Below are 12,602 nucleotides of genomic sequence, written 5' to 3'. Positions count from 1 at the left end.
GCCCCTAAACTGGCTCAATCAGTGCGACCAGTTTTTCAGGGGGTAGCGGACCATGGCGTCCGACCGCACGTGGATCGCCTCCTACCACCTCCGTGGCGCCGCCCAGACGTGGTACTACGCCCTCGAGCAGGACGAGGGCGGGATGCCTCCGTGGGAGCGCTTTCACGACCTGTGTCTCCTCCGGTTCGCCCCCCCCCCCATACATGGGTGCCGCTTCGCCGAGCTCAGTCGCCTTCCCTTCACCACCTCGGTGCAGGACTTTGCTGACCGCTTCCAGACTTTGGCCTGCCATGCGCCTGACGTCACGGCTCGCCAATGCGTCGAGCTCTTCGTCGGCGGCCTTCCCGACCACATCTGCATCGACGTCGAGATGCGCGACCCCCAGGACCTGCAGACGGCCATGTATTACGCACGCGCGTACGAGCAGCGCGCCAACGCCCTGCAGCAGGCGTTCCCGGGCCGCGGCACGCGTCTCCCGACCTGCCCCGCCCCGGTGGCCGCCACCCCGACACGCCCCGCCCTGCCGGCCACTACTGCGGCTGCCCCTGCGCCGACACGCACCTTCCGGCTCTTGACATTGGCAGAGCAGCTCGAGCGGTGCCGCAAGGGCCTGTGCTTCAACTGCGACGAGCCGTATGCGCCGGGTCATACGTGCGCCCGCCTGTTCTACTTGGAGACCGTCGACGACACGGAGGTGGAGGCCCTCACCGCGGAGCTCGACGCCACCACACTCTATGAGGCCGGCGTCACGACCTAGAGGACGGTCGACGTGACCGCCTTCGTCGTCTCCCTTCATGCCATGGCTGGCATCAAGACGGCAAAGACGATTCTGCTTCCGGTGACGATCAACGGGGAGCGTCTCACCGCGCTCGTGGACACGGATTCGACGCACAACTTCCTGTCGGGGGACGCCATGCGTCGCCTCGCACTCCAACCGGCGGGCTCAGAGAAGTTCAGCGTCACCCTCGCCAATGGGGACCGCCTTGCTTGCCAGGGGGTGGCGCGGCAGGTTCCCGTCCTCATCGGCGACGAGCCGTTCTCCATCGACTGCATCGGTATCGACCTGGGCTGCTACGACTTCATCCTCGGCATCGACTTCCTGTCCACTCTCGGCCCCATCCTTTGGGACCTCGATGTGCTGTCCCTCATCTTCTGGCATGAGGGCAGTCGTCGCGTTCAGTGGACAGGGATCGGCGGCTCCGGCGCCGCGACCCAGCAGCTCCAGTTGATGGCAGCCGCACTGGACGAGGTGCATCCCCTACTGGCCGACCTCCTGCAGCAGCACAGCGACATCTTCGACGAGCCACAGGGCCTCCCTCCCAAGCGGCCCTGTGACCACCGCATCCACCTGCTGCCGGACATTGTACCTGTCGCCGTGCGCCCGTACCGGTACCCTCAGCAGTAGAAAGACGAGCTCGAGCGTCAGGTGGCGGTCATGCTCACGCAGGGCATCATCCGGATTTCGACATCGCCGTTCTCCGCCCCGGTGCTCCTTGTGTGCAAGCCCGACGGCACATGGCGCTTCTGCATCGACTACCGCGCCCTCAACGCCCAGACGTCCAAGGACAAGTTCCCCGTCCCCGTCGTGGATGAGCTCTTGGACGAGCTACACGGAGCGCGCTTCTTCACCAAGCTCGACCTTCGCTCGGGCTACCATCAGGTGCGCATGCACCCTGACGACATCGAGAAGATGGTGTTCCGCACTCACCATGGCCACTTCGAGTTCCTTGTGATGCCGTTCGGCCTCTCCAACGCGTCGGCGACCTTCCAGGCCCTGATGAACGACGTGCTCAGCCCATACTTGCGCTGCTTTGTGCTTGTTTTCTTTGATGACATTCTTATCTACAGTGCATCTTGGGCGGAGCACCTACAGCACGTGGCCATCATCTTCAACGAGCTTCGAGCGCATCGTCTTCACCTCAAGCGCTCGAAGTGCTCGTTCGGCACGACCTTCGTTGCATACCTGGGGCACGTCATCTCGGCAGACGGGGTAGCGATGGATGCGGACAAGGTCGCCGCTGTCGCCGCGTGGCCGACCCCGCGGTCACGGCGGGCGCTCCACGGCTTCTTGGGCCTCGCCGACTACTATCGGAAGTACATCCGGGACTTCGGCCTCATCGCCGCGCCACTGACGTGTCTCCTTCAACGCGACGCTGATACGTCTCGAACGTATCTATAATTTTTGATGGTTTCACACTGTTATCTTGTCTTCTTTGGATGTTTTATGTACCTTTTATATCTTTTTTAGGACTAACTTATTAATTCAGTGCCAAGTGCCAGTTCCTGTTTTTTCTGTGTTTTTGACTCTTTTCAGATCTGATTTTGGAACGGAGTCCAAACGGAATAAAAAACCCCGAAATGATTTTTTCCCGAACGGAAGAAGATCAGGGGGCTTTTGGGCCAAGCCAGGTGGGCTCCGGGGAGCCCACAAGCCCCCACTACGCCACCAGGGGGAGGCGGCGGTGTTAGGGCTTGTGGCCTCCCTGGCCGCCCCCTGACCTAGATCCTTGGCCTATATATTCCCAAATATTCAGCAAAAAATCAGGGGAGCCTCGAAAATACTTTTCCGCCGCCGCAAGCTTCCGTTTCCGCGAGATCTCATCTGGAGACCCTTCCCGGTACCCTGCCGGAGGGGACTTTGGAGTTGGAGGGCTTCTTCATCATCACCATCGCCCCTCCAATGACTCGTGAGTAGTTCACTTCAGACCTACGGGTCCGTAGTTAGTAGCTAGATGGCTTCTTCTCTCTCTTGGATCTTCAATACAAAGTTCTCCATGATCTTCATGGAGATCTATCCGATGTAATCTTCTTTGGCGGTGTGTTTGTCAAGATCCGATGAATTGTGGATTTGTGATCAGATTATCTATGATATATATTTGAGTCTTTGCTGATTTCTTATATGCATGATTTGATATCCTTGTAAGTCTCTCCGAGTCTTGGGTTTTGTTTGGCCAACTAGATATATGATTCTTGCAATGGGAGAAGTGCTTGGTTTTGGGTTCTACCATGTGGTGACCTTTCCCAGTGACAGTAGGGGTAGCAAGGCACACATCAAGTAGTTGCCATCAAAGGTAAAAAGATGGGGTTTTAATCATTGATTTGAGATTATCCCTCTACATCATGTCATCTTGCTTAAGGCGTTACTCTGTTCTTATGGACTTAATACACTAGATGCATGCTGGATAGCGGTCGACGTGTGGAGTAATAGTAGTAGATGCAGAAAGTATCGGTCTACTTGTTTTGTACATGGTGCCTATAGATATAATCATTGCATAGATATCGTCACGACTTTGCGCGGTTCTATCAATTGCTCGACAGTAATTTGTTCACCCACCGTCTACTTGCTTTCATGAGAGAAGCCGCTAGTAAACACTACGGCCCCCGGGTCTATTCACATCCATTGTTTACACCTCTGCTTTTACTTTGCTTTGTTACTTTGTTGCTTTCAGTTCTCACTTGGCAAACAATCTATAAGGGATTGACAACCCCTTCATAGCTTTGGGAGCAAGCTTTTGTGTTTGTGCAGGATCTTGTGATACTCCTCCACCGGATTGATACCTTGGTTCTCAAACTGAGGGAAATACTTACCACCGCTATGCTACATCACCCTTTCCGCTTCGAGGGAACACCAACGCAAGGCTCCAAGGCCACGGGGGAAATCCTTTGCATACTTGCCTAGGAAGTCCCTTAAGGCGTAGCCGTAGCTGAAGGATTCCTGGTGCCGTCGACACGACTATTCTTGGCGCCGTTGCAAGGGAAGCACAGCTGACATGAGACGCCTTCTCCTGGGACGAGGAGGCGACTACGGCATTCGAGGCTCTCCAGCGGGCGCTCACGACGGGACCCGTCCTCCAGATGTCGGAGTTTGATATGTCGTTCGTGGTGGACTGCGACGCCTCTGGCATCGGCTTTGGCGCCGTCCTACACCAGGGTGAGGGACCGCTCGCCTTCTTCAGCCGCCCCTTTGCCGCTCGCCATCACAAGCTTGCGGCCTATGAGTGCGAGCTTATTGGGCTGGTTCAGGCGGTGCGCCACTGGCGGCCTTATCTTTGGGGCCGGTCCTTCCGTGTGCGCACGGACCACTACAGCCTCAAGTTCTTGCTAGACCAGCGCCTCTCCACGGTTCCGCAGCACCAGTGGATCAGCAAGCTCTTCGGCTTCGACTTCACCATCGAGTATCGCCCCGGCCGTCTCAACACGGTCGCCAACGCCTTGTCCCGCTGCGACACTGAGGATGTCGCGGACGACGTCGCCATGGTTGGCACTATCATGTGCATCCGCTCCGGGCCATCTTTCGCCTTCATCGACGACATTCGTCGGGCAACTTCGAAGGCCGTGGACGCGCAGGGCCTGCGCTAGCGCCTTGACGCCGGCGAGCTGGACGTACCTTGGCGCTTGGACGAGGGGCTGCTCCTACATGGCCACCGCATCTTCGTACCCGACCATGGCGACCTGCGCCACCAGGTCCTGAACTTGGCGCACACTGCAGGGCACAAGGGCGTGCATAAGACTCTCCATCGTCTCCGTGCTGATTTTTACATCCCCGGTGATGGCGCAATGGTCCGCGACTGGGTGCGGTCGTGCGTGACGTGCCAGCGAAACAAGACGGAGACACTACGACCCGCAGTTCTACTGCAGCCACTGGACGTACCCTCCCAGGTGTGGGCGGATATTTCCATGGACTTCATCGAGGGCCTTCCCAAGGTGGGCGGCAAGTCCGTCATCCTCACGGTGGTTGACCGCTTCTCCAAGTACGCGCACTTCATTGCCCTGGGTCATCCATATACAGCCGCCTCCGTGGCGCGGGCCTTCTTCGACGGCATCGTCCGCCTCCACGGTTTTCCTTCGTCCATCTCAGCGATCGTGATCCCGTGTTCACGGGACATGTCTGGCGGGATCTTTTTGTTGGAATTATGCCCTAGAGGCAATAATAAATGTATAGTTATTATTATAATTCCTGTATCAAGATAATAGTTTATTATTCATGCTATGATTGTATTGAATGAAGACTCATTTACATGTGTGGATACATAGACAAAACACCGTTCCTAGCATGCCTCTAGTTGGCTAGCCAGTTGATCGATGATAGTCAGTGTCTTCTGATTATGAACAAGGTGTTGTTGCTTGATAACTGGATCACGTCATTAGGAGAATCACGTGATGGACTAGACCCAAACTAATAGACGTAGTATGTTGATCGTGTCATTTTGTTGCTACTGTTTTCTGCGTGTCAAGTATTTATTCCTATGACCATGAGATCATATAACTCACTGACACTGGAGGAATGCTTTGTGTGTATCAAACGTCGCAACGTAACTGGGTGACTATAAAGATGCTCTACAGGTATCTCCGAAGGTGTTAGTTGAGTTAGTATGGATCAAGACTGGGATTTGTCACTCCGTATGACGAAGAGGTATCTCGGGGCCCACTCGGTAATACAACATCACACACAAGCCTTGCAAGCAATGTAACTTAGTGTAAGTTGCGGGATCTTGTATTACGGAACGAGTAAAGAGACTTGCCGATAAACGAGATTGAAATAGGTATGCGGATACTGACGATCGAATCTCGGGCAAGTAACATACCGAAGGACAAAGGGAATGACATACGGGATTATACGAATCCTTGGCACTGAGGTTCAAACGATAAGATCTTCGTAGAATATGTAGGATCCAATATGGGCATCCAGGTCCCGCTATTGGATATTGACCGAGGAGTCTCTCGGGTCATGTCTACATAGTTCTCGAACCCGCAGGGTCTGCACACTTAAGGTTCGACGTTGTTTTATGCGTATTTGAGTTATATGGTTGGTTACCGAATGTTGTTCGGAGTCCCGGATGAGATCACGGACGTCACGAGGGTTTACGGAATGGTCCGGAAACGAAGATTGATATATAGGATGACCTCATTTGATTACCGGAAGGTTTTCGGAGTTACCGGGAATGTACCGGGAATGACGAATGGGTTCCGGGAGTTCACCGGGGGGGCAACCCACCCCGGGGAAGCCCATAGGCTTTGGGGAGACACACCAGCCCTTAGTGGGCTGGTGGGACAGCCCCAAAGGGGCCTATGCGCCAAGAGAAGAAAAATCAAAGGAAAGAAAAAAAAAAAGAGGGAAGAAGTGGGAAGGGAGGGGGACTCCTCCCACCAAACCAAGTCCAACTCGGTTTGGGGGGGAGTCCTCCCCCCCTTGGCTCGGCCGACCCCTTGGGAGTCCCTTGGACCCCAAGGCAAGGTCCCCCTCCCTCCTCCTATATATATGGGGCTTTTAGGGCAGATTTGAGACGACTTTCTCACGGCTGCCCGACCACATACCTCCATAGTTTTTCCTCTAGATCGCGTTTCTGCGGAGCTCGGGCGGAGCCCTGCTGAGACAAGATCATCACCAACCTCCGGAGCGCCGTCACGCTGCCGGAGAACTCTTCTACCTCTCCGTCTCTCTTGCTGGATCAAGAAGGCCGAGATCATCGTCGAGCTGTACGTGTGCTGAACGCGGAGGTGCCGTCCGTTCGGTACTAGATCGTGGGACTGATCGCGGGATTGTTCGCGGGGCGGATCGAGGGACGTGAGGACGTTCCACTACATCAACCGCGTGCTCTAACGCTTCTGCTGTACGATCTACAAGGGTACGTAGATCACTCATCCCCTCTCGTAGATGGACATCACCATGATAGGTCTTCGTGCGCGTAGGAAATTTTTTGTTTCCCATGCGACGTTCCCCAACACTTTTTCGACTGGCGGGCGTGAAGCTCCGCATGAGCACGGCGTTCCACCCTCAGACAGACGGAAAATCCAAGGTGGTCAACAAGGTGATCGCCATGTACCTGCGATGTGTTACTGGTGATCGTCCACGAGCTTGGGTGGACTGGTTGGCGTGGGCGGAGTACTGCTACAACACCTCCTATCACTCCGCCATGCGCACCACACCTTTAGAAGTGGTCTACGGGCGCCCACCTCCGATGATGCTCCCTTACGAGCCAGGGACCCGCGCTCCAAGCGCAAATTGGGACCTCGCTACGCCGGTCCTTTTCGTGTGTTGGAGCGTGTCGGCACATTCGCATACCGCTTGGAGCTGCCAGCTGGTTCTCGCCTCCACGACGTCTTCCATGTCTTCTTACTGAAGGCCTACCGCGGGGACCCTCCTGCAGCGACGCTGGCCCTTCCTCCTACTTCGGATGGCCGCCTCCTTCCAACTTCCACACAGGTGGCAAAGGTGCTGCAGGCGCAGCAGCGTCGCGGCGTATGGCATGTCTTGGTACAGTGGACCGGCCTGCCAGAGGAGGAAGCCACTTGGGAGAAGCTCGACGATTTTCGCCAGCAGTTTCCAGATGTTCAGCTCGAGGACGAGCTGTTTGAGAAGGCGGGGAGAGATGTTATGACCGGTACAACGTACCAACGGAGGAGGCCCAATGGGCAGGGTTAGTTACGGGCTTAGCCCAAGTTATCTTAGCTATCTTAGAGTCCAAGTTATATTAGAGTCCAAGTTATCTAGGGTTTAGTGGAGGCTGTCCTCCTTTATAAACACATGTACCCCTTTGATATTAAGCAGACAATAAACAATATTCTGTTGTCGTCTCCCTCAGGAGATGGGAGCCCCAAACCCTAGCCGCTCTCTCTCTCTCTCTCTCTCACGCCGCGACGGCGCCCAACCGCCGGCGCCGGCGTCCCCAAACTCGCAGCCCGCACTTCCACCCCTACAACCTACGTCCGAAACCTGGTAGAACTCTAGCCTCTACGAGAGTAGCCATAGGGAAACATGTGCTCAGTTTACTAATATCTACATTCTTTCAGTTTCTTTGCAATAGTTGGTGTTGACGGCCTGCATGTTTTTCTTTAAATTGTTTTACAGGCTTCGGCAAAGTTTATTGAACTGACCAGCAAATGTGCGCAAGAAATGTACACACAGTATGTGCTCTGATGCTTTAGCTATTTTTCTTCTTATGATGCTCCCAATTTTGATTCCTAATTTTCTTCTTATATGTTCTGAATTATAATGAAGAAAAGAAACAAAGAAATAAACAGAAAGTGCAGGAGGGATGTGATAGTGAAAATGAGGACTCAAGTAAAAAGGAAAATAAGAGAGGTCCCCCAGAATAGTTGATTCTAAACTATAATTTTCTCTACTATTAAAGGGGGATCTGCCGTCGTGATCGTTCGACCTCCAGCAATTCCCCTCCTACCGCTAGCCTTTCCACCAATTTTTTTCAATCCTTCCACAAACCAGTCGATAAACCAGCCAATTAAAATAAAAAACCCGTCGCTAGCACAGTCAAAAATAAGGGTTCAATAAAAAAACCTGAAATCTACTAACGCACGCACGCATGACCTTGGGATCCACCACCCCCCCCCCCGGTCGCTAGCACGGCCTGGCGATTCAACCTGCGCCCCTTTCTCTTCCTCTCCCTCCCTAAGCGCAACCGCCCCCCAAATCCCTCGCTCGCCGCCCCCGATGATGCGTCGAAGCCACCGCGCCCCGCCGCCGTCCCCCCCGCATTATGACGCCTACGAGGAGCGCCGCCTCACCGAGGAGGTGCTCTACCTGCACTCCCTCTGGCGCAGCGGCCCGCCCGCCCCTGCCCTTGCCCCCGCCTCGGCTCCCGCGCCACCCGCCGGAGGTTCCCGCCCCCCCTCCCCGATCGCCCCAAGCAACGGAAGCGCCCCAGGATCAAGCGCCCCGTCGCGGAGCCCGAGGGACTCGGCGCCGACTGGCCCCTCGCGCCCTCCCCGCCCGCCTCCCCGTCCCCCGCATCCTGGCTCGACGCCGCCCCCTCCTCCCCCACGCCCAGGCCGCAACCAGAGCCACAGCCTTCCCCCGCCTCACTCACGCAGCAGGACGCCCTCCGCGCCGCCGTCTCCCTAGTCAAAGTAGGGTTGGGCGCTGCCGCCGTCTTCCTGGTCGAAGTAGGGTTGTGCATCGCCGCCATCCTCTTGGTCGAAGTAGGGTTGGGTGTCGTCGTCGTCCTCTTGGTCGACGGCGCCCTCGTCTTCGCCGTCCGCACCCATCCCCGCCTTTCTATTTCTGCAAGGGAGGTTGACTTCTTCCCTTTCTCTCGTGCAGATCGCCGTCCTCTGGTTCGGTTGTGCCCCAGCTGCGCGTGTAGGACACGGGAGATGAGCATGTTGGCAGCGCCATGATCAGCAAGGTGGTATTCTCATACTCATGTCTATATGATTCTGCAGTTCATGCTATCAGCACCAACTTTCTTTCATGCAGCGCCGAGCATGACATGTTGCTTACATTGATCCAGTGCGAATGACTTATTCTTCAGTAGCACATGTTTCCGTTGAGAGCCTTTGTATAGCCTACTTCAATCTTGCATCCAAGTAACGAGGTGAAAAAAATGTTTTCCGGGTTCATGGGGCTAGGTTGATGAGCTCAGAGAAAGATGTTGTGATTATGGTATGTTATCCACCCATACCATAATATGGCTTTAAAAATTGTTTTCAGTAGCACGGGTTCAATCTTGCCACTTTGTGTTCTTCCTGCACCATGGCTGGGTCATCCTCGCCTTTGAGGTATGTTATCCACCCATCTCTTCTAATTTCTCTTCTTGTTCTTTTTTCATCAACATACACACATCCACTGAAAGTAAAATTATTTTGTACTGATATAATATTTATTCTTTGCACATAACTAATATTTCCAGTAGTCCAGAACGAATCTTAATTCGGTTCATGTTTAATTGGAGGTTGCAAATTGGGAAAGTGGCCTCAACACTTGTAATGCTGACACTTGTCAATGACCAATGAAAAAAGAAATGGGAGAGATGTTGTAGTTTCAAATCATGCACACGCATGCTTGGTCAGTTGTTACTTTCTTCTTGTGATTTATGTAGCCTGTCACATGTTATGTTCGAACTACGTCACACTTCTAAGTGAATAATAGAATAGTACAGTTAAAATACTTTGTTTGGACACCAATTAGTAACAATACACTGACAAAATGAAAATGAATATGCGTTGCCGCATGTTTGCAAGCAGGAAAATAGTTCACACACAGAGATTCTTTCTGGCAATCCACAATTAGTATGTCATTTTGGTGGCTGAATATAATACTCATAGCCCATCAATAAATTATGATTGCCAGTCCACTCATCATAAAAAGTGTAGTGGATGTTGGAAAATTTACCTCGTCTTCCATTTCTAAATTTTCAGAACACAAACCTAGAGGCGTTAATTTTATTTGAATTGCTGCTCATTTAGACATTCCTCTTGCTGCTGACCACAATACAATTAATTATATCATGTAATGAGAAGTGAATCATTTTCCATGATTATTAGAAGGTAAAAATATGGGAGACGACATACGCATTGACATACCTGGTTGAACCAGATAGTTACTAAAACCATTACTTGACACTGAGCCCCTCTACTTCCTAGGATGTTTTCATTTCAGTTTACTGAATATTTTTTCTTGCTTGAACTATATCAGGGGAGCAACTGCCAGAACTCGGAAGCTAATGATATTGCAACTGTAGAGATACTCATAGAAATATTGCAATCAACTTTGACCGTGGAAATGCACAGACATGGGAACGAGTTCCATATGGAAGGTGCAATATTGAAGCTGCTTGCATTGATCTACAATCCATCTTGACTTCGGCTAGAAGTGAGTTATATTGAGCTTAGTGATGCATGGTTACATATAGATAGAAGAACTTGATAGTTTGTTGTCTCCACATTTTTTTAAGGGAACACCTATTTTTTATTTATTTTAAGGTCTTATATTTTAGTTTGAAGAACACCTCTGAATTTTCATTGGAAATGAAATGAGCTATTATAACTACCACGGAACTTGATTATTTTTGTGTACTTTGAGATCTACATCTTGAAGAAAAAACCATGAAATATTTGGTATACAAGGAGTTACAGCACTACCATGTACCTTCATTCTTTTAGTACTCAACTTATTTAGCTTGAGATCTTCAATTTTTTCCCAAACCAAAAAGCAACTCCGAATACCGGTTGATGTAATACTGCTCTAATCAGGCTTGTCTATCATTACCCATAAAATGGATGGACTTTTGGGCTGAAGTTTGTTGGAATTTGAGATGGGGATAGGAAACAGTCTTGGTGAGTTCTTAATTCTCAGGTTGGAGAAAATGGTCGTTGCCTTGCTGGTGTTCGGAGTTTTGAGCTGACTAGGAGCATTCTTGACGCGTCTCATTTTGTCATTGCAAACTACTGCATAAGACTGTCCCATCAGCTTTTGATGTATGTAGGGTTGTTGTACTTCTCAATTTTCTTAAAGAATTTTCCATTGTAGGGAACAACTACTTCTGAATTTTGGGGTGGCAGAAGTAAGGGCGAGTTGAATTGTGCAACCGCGGGGAATGCATGCACATGGAAGGGTGGACGTCGCGGTTACCCTTGCAGGGACGACTATGCCAACAACTGTTTGCGCATTAACTAATTAATAGCACAGGTGAGGATGATATATTTTTTCTTTATCAGTAGTCATATTTGTTCAGATTAAGATCCACATGTAAACATTCCCACACCTTGTGTCATATAGAACTAGCCTAAAGGGATCATGATTGATCTTCTAAGCTAGGTGGTATTAAAAAAGTGTTTCTCACCAAGGAAGGTAATTATAATAAGCATCAAGGACATCATGAGTTTTTTTAAGATGACCGAAATATAGTCAAAAGATCCTGATCTCACTAAACACAATGGTCCTGGCTTATATATTATTTTTTATGTTCTACTCAACTAGCAGGCAGTAGGTGACTTTAGTTTTCATCATGTTGTAGGCAAATCTTGCTTTATCTAATGTAAGAAGAGGGTCAAAGTTTGTTCAACTATGCGCACTTTTTTTAACTAAGTAGTAATACATACAACAAAGGTTGCCATCCACGAGCATTGCCTCGAGTTGCTTGATGTATGTGGAGCATTTGTTTGTAACATAATCCAAGGTACGTATCTGATGAAGGGGAAATTGTATGTACACGTTTTATGTACCGGTATATATGTGTTGTCTCAAACTATAAAACATGATCAATGATAATTTTTTCATTAAACATTAATGAAGTTGACAAACCAAAGAGATCATGCCCCCATTGATTGAGGTGAGTGGAGTGGAGGTATGTGGTGCACTTAGAGGGCGAAATACAGGCTGAAAGTACATCCAGGCATGAGCTGATTTGTAGCAAACATACAGACTCTGTTGTTTTACACCGAGGGGAGATACTCTTTGAAACTCTGCTTTGTGGCAAAGGGACATATCGTGTTACTTCTGTCCTATTCTTGTATGTCAAAGCTTAACAACAATTTATTACACTCTTTGTTATTTTTCAGTGGCGTAACTTCTTGATGACACGTTTCTCGTGTGAAGGCCCTTACGTTTCATCAAACGATTTGTTTTAAGAAAAAAAATAAAGCATTCATGTGCTACCTGTATTGCTAATTAGCTGCACAATAATGACTTGATTGTGTACCACTCTATTTTGTGCATTTTATCCGGTAAGGCTCTCCTTGCTTTCTTCTTCTTTTGTTCTGCAAATGACATATTAGGTCCAAGCTATTGTCTGAATAAGTTAAAAATTGGATAGGAATAGAAAGTAGAAGTTTAAAATTCTCACAAATAAACGAAGAAGACATAT

General features: G+C 50.6%; 1 long non-coding RNA gene and 1 pseudogene across 1 annotated transcript; both read left to right on the top strand.

Annotated features, from left to right (window-relative positions):
- Nucleotides 1-8,371: 8,371 nt before the first annotated feature.
- On the top strand, nt 8,372-8,869 carry LOC123405614 (annotated as a pseudogene).
- A 2,504-nt stretch (nt 8,870-11,373) lies between these two features.
- LOC123399548 lies at nt 11,374-12,020 on the top strand. The gene is made up of 2 exons (XR_006610400.1): nt 11,374-11,425; nt 11,754-12,020. It is a non-coding gene; the product is annotated as an uncharacterized LOC123399548 (long non-coding RNA).
- Nucleotides 12,021-12,602: the final 582 nt, after the last annotated feature.

Source organism: Hordeum vulgare, chromosome 1H (assembly GCF_904849725.1).
Source record: "Hordeum vulgare subsp. vulgare chromosome 1H, MorexV3_pseudomolecules_assembly, whole genome shotgun sequence".
NCBI lineage: Eukaryota > Viridiplantae > Streptophyta > Magnoliopsida > Poales > Poaceae > Hordeum > Hordeum vulgare.
The sequence above is the reverse complement of the archived record's forward strand: the minus strand, read 5'-3'. Positions and strand labels throughout refer to the sequence as shown.